Source organism: Aplidium turbinatum, chromosome 12, assembly GCF_918807975.1.
Source record: "Aplidium turbinatum chromosome 12, kaAplTurb1.1, whole genome shotgun sequence".
NCBI lineage: Eukaryota > Metazoa > Chordata > Ascidiacea > Aplousobranchia > Polyclinidae > Aplidium > Aplidium turbinatum.
Window position 1 is genome coordinate 24234027 of NC_137483.1, and position 4935 is coordinate 24238961.

General features: G+C 38.0%; 1 non-coding gene across 1 annotated transcript; it reads left to right on the forward strand.

Moving 5' to 3' along the window:
* Positions 1–270: 270 nt before the first annotated feature.
* LOC145781454 (U6 spliceosomal RNA) lies at positions 271–377 on the forward strand. Its single transcript, XR_014290747.1, has one exon. It is a non-coding gene; the product is annotated as a U6 spliceosomal RNA (small nuclear RNA).
* The last annotated feature ends 4558 nt before the right edge of the window (positions 378–4935 follow it).

Consider the following 4935-nt stretch of genomic DNA (forward strand, 5'->3'; position numbering starts at 1 on the left):
TATTTTGCAATTTAGCTAAATTGCTGCAATATAACTAAATCGTATTTTTGCAATTTAGTTAAATAGTTGCAATATAGCTAAATGTGTTGCAAAATTGCTAAATTGTGTTTTTCCTAACGGCGCCCCATAGTCTTCCCTGAAAAAAAGCAATGAGTTGGTTTTTCATCCTTTTTGTGAGAGTCTATCAAACCGTCTTTCTTTTATTATAGAAAACGTCACATGTGGTGGTTGTTAGCGTGGCAAGAATTTGTTGATTAACAACATTTTGCAGTACTTGCTTTGGCAGTACATATACTAAAATTGGAACGATACAGAGAAGATTAGCATGGTCCCTGCGCAAGGATGACACGCAAAATCGTGAAGCGTACCATATTTTGCCAATTTATTATAAATTGAGTTGGCACACCAACCTATTTTGCTAACAAAAACTTGCATAAAGAGAACACTGCTCGTGAAACACAATAACGGTGTAACGCACACTAGTGTTTACATGATATTTTGCAAACTTAAAATAAGCAACCCTATGCTCACAGAAAATCGAAAACAGACGTTTTAATCAACCACTGGGTCAATGTGGCTGGACATCGCATTGGAATAACTTTAAGCAACCCCCACCTAGAACTATAATCTGATTGGTCGGTCGGTGGAATCGTATACAAAGCGAAAATATGCTTCCCAGAAAGTATTTTTTGCCTTCGTGCTCTTTAATTCCTCAAGAAAAGCATTTTTGGTTATAGCCTACTTGTACGTTGATACCTTCCGCGGGCCGCAGCGATACAGCGTGGTGGGCCGCCAGATGGTGACCCCTGATATACAGTATATCAAAATCCTCGGCACTAGCTTCTTCGAGCCAGTTAAAGTTTTTGCTCATAACAAGTACCGCTATTTATACAACAAGTCAACAATTATTGCTGTGTTATGTTGGTCATTATAATGTGGTTGCCGTGATTTAACTAGAGGATAAAATAAGAGACCAGTGGTGGTCCACTAATCTGATATATTGCAATTTTTGTGGATACCGGTATTTAAGAGGTTAAAATGCCAAAATCATTTAAATTTTTTTCGCCCCCCCCCCCCTAACAAAAAGTTGGCCCTCCCTTGCTCTGCGGTCTGTCTACGCCCTGGTACCAAATAACTTGTTGATAGAGTTTTAATGTGAAGTTATGCTGCAAAGGCAATTTGATTGATTGATTCTTTATCCTCGGACTGGGAAAGCTTCTTACATAGGCCTACCATATTTTCATCACCGAAAAAAAGGATATGTTTACTAAGCCATTAAAATGCCAATGGATTTTTACGTTTAAACAACTTTTATATCTTCTTAGATGATTGTCTTTGAAGTTCTCTAGTACGTAGTAAACTGATGGAGGAGATCTGCCTGACTATCTGAGCGGGTACTATGCTGCGACGATCCTTTGACCATTACTAACTTAGTTGGTCTGTCTGCACTGTCTAAGTACCAAAGAATCGGTCAATAGTCTCAATATTTTATTAGAAATCGATTTCATGAGAGTCCGTAGTCCTCACATCTTCAGTCTCGTATGAATGAAACAAGCTACGGTTCGTACGAAGAAATTTAATATCTAATTTAATATCATCAGATCCGCCTGGCAATTTTAAGAAAACTCAAGAAAAACCAAGTGCATGGCGTTACTGTGCTTCAAGTAATCAAAGGAAATATGAGGGGGCCAAATCTGGCCTTCCTTTGAGGAGCAAAGTGTTAAAGTCTCTCCTGGCGAAAAGTTTTGTGGCACATTTTGGGGAAATACACCTAGGTTGTGGTTTACCATTTTAGAGAATCCATTTACCTCATATCAAATTAAACGCCAACTTCTGAAAACAGACAAACTTGTATCATGTCTGCCGTGCGATATCATTATTAACGTACAAGATTTAATTAGCGCCGGGGCAGACTTTGATCAATTAAAGGAACGCTTTTACTTCAGCGTTTCGAACCGACGTTGAACGAACGTATCGCTGACATCATGTCAAGGTCATCGGTTACAGCCTAAATATTAATTAAATTATAAACACTCATTAAACTTTAAATATGGTGTTTGTGATGCTGAAGTTGTTGCTCAAACAGAAATTGATTAAGTTTTCTCCACGTTCATTTCTTGTTCCGTATGGAAATTTTCCGAGACAACTTTCTTTTCCTGTACCAATTTTTGCGTTAAAATCTCCCATGATTACATTAAATTGAGTTTTTTGACAGTCTACAGTTCTTAAATAATAATGTTATATAAATGTTACTACACTTAAATATAAATGTTACTACACTAGTTCAGCTCTCGCGGTGTGAGTGTGCGCTTTAGGACTTCTCCCCATTCAGCGGCGCCTAGTGGATGAAATAATTTCCCTGCAACAACATTTCCACAACCATCGGAAACTTCACTCTGTCAATCTCGGTAACCGGCATTGCGTCAAAAGCCTCTACAAGCATGCAAAACTACCAGGTATTAAAAACAATGGTAAAAACAAATGTTCACCCAGACTTGGAGTCTGAATTATTAGCTCAAAGATGTGATACATAAAGTCCAACACCATCGCCTCTACGTGGCGGAACTAGTAATGCTGAGGATTAACCCGAAGCAGCCAAGATGGTGGGGCACTGTAGATCAGGACTGACCGACCTACTACAGTAAACTCTTGGCCACATATACCTCGATGAAAATTAATCAGCTTGACATCACATATTACAAAAATTTTACTACGCATTGTCATGAACCGAATCAAGAACAAAATCAACGATGAAATTGCTGAAGAACAGTACGGATTCATGCCAGACCGCGGCACAAGAAATGCTGTATTTGTATTAAAAAATATCGCTCAAAGATCAATTGAAATGAAGAAAGATCTGTACATCGCATTCATTGATTATAAGAAAGCTTTCGACCGAGTAAAACATACCAAATTACTGGAGATGCTAGATAACATTGGAATTGATGACAAGGATCTACGTATTATTCAAAACCTTTACTTTGATCAAATTGCAGCAATAAAGATAAATCACAATATCAGCGATTGGATATCCATCAAGAGAGGAGTTAGACAGGGATGCGTGCTCTCTCCAAGCCTTTTTTCATTATACAGTGAGATCATTCTCCGATGTCTTGATGATGAAGCTGGCGTAAATGTTGGGGGAAGTAACTTTAATAACCTGAGGTATGCTGATGACACTGTCTTGGTGGCTGATTCGGAAGCAAAACTACAAAATTTGTTGAACAAAGTAAATGAAAGAAGTAAAGAATTTGGAATGGAAATGAATGAAAAGAAAACGGAAACGATGGTAATCACAAAGAAAAAAGAAAATGAAATTCCAATTTGTCAAATTAAAATGAACGGAACAACTATAAAACAAGTAAAAAGCTTTCGATATCTTGGAACAACAATAAACTGGGACGCCAAAGATGATAAAGAGTTCAATATACGTATTGCTCAAGCAAAAGCCTCTTTCCAGCAAATGAAAACAATATTATGCAACAAGAACATATCTTTCGCAACCAGATTCAGAGTATTGAAGTGCTACATTTATCCAATTTTTAAATATAATTCAGAAACCTGGACAATTACCAAATCAATTAATAAAAGAATAAATGGGTTTGAAATGTGGGCATTCCGAAAAATGCAGAGGATTTCCTGGACTGACAGAAAAAGCAACCAAACTGTTTTAAATCAAGTCAAACAAACAAACAATCTTCTAAAAAATATCAAAGAAAAACAACTTCAATTTTTAGGACACGTACTGCGAAAAGGAAAGTTAGAACATCTCTCTCTCACAGGCAAAATTGAAGGGAAGCGTGCCCAAGGCAGACAAAGATTAACATACTTAAACCAACAAACCGACAAAACTAACACCAACATACACCTAATACACAAAGCAAACAACAGAGAATCCTGGAAACTTTTCATACACGAGGCAGTCAATGCTTGGAATCAAGTGCGACAATAAAAGAAGAAGATCAAGGCTTTATACCTATCAAGGCTTTTAGACGAGTCAATATAAGGTTGAACCTCAAAAAAATTGATACAAAAGGTTTTTCAACGGATTCTTTTACCTATGGGCCTACTAAATAACATACTAAAAGTCTACCAAAATCGGACCTCCAGAAAAGGGTCATTTTCAAGATGGCGTCCACGATGGCCGCCGGGATGTTATATTGCCTATATCTCAATTGCTATTCAAGCTAGAAAGGCGGTTTAGGTGTCTATCCCTGGGTTTTCGGGGTCAATGAATCGAATTAAATAGGTTAAATTACGATAGGCTGATTATCTACTGAGATACGTATGATTGTATATAATATACAACCTGGGGGAGCCCGGGGACATTTCGGACGCAGTGATAGGCGAACATCAGACAGAGCAGAGCACGATATTAGCGAATGCACTTGAGGCTTGAGATAAACCGCAAACAAAATCATCTTGACTTCCATTATGTGACACGAACTTGAGAAAAGTGGTTTTCCAACATTTCAGTTTCTATACTTTTGGCAGCTTGATAAGCCGAATAGTGGTAAAATTTTCAGAGACAACTCCTCACTTTTTATCTGAATAAATTCCATATGTATTGGTGAAAAACGGTTTCCAGTACAATTTAAAATAAAACATTTTTTTGAAAACAAAATACTCGAAAATCCGTCCGTAGTATCCCCAATCCCCAATCTCCCAACTCTCTGCTTTTCCCATCCAGACCATTATTTGGTAGTAAACTCGACGACAGTGAAATTGGGTAGCAGATTCAGTTGGTGGCAGACGCTCGGCCTTACAAATGATGAAGCAGAGACAACTTTCTTGCTGAAGGTGTTGTATCGCATTGTCGCAAGGGAATCTGTGCTCTGGCCATCAAAGAAGACAGCCATTACTTGGCACCCAAGGTCATCGATTATCTCTGTGGTCTGGTTTGGGGCAGTGAATGCTTTAGCACAAGACCGAAGA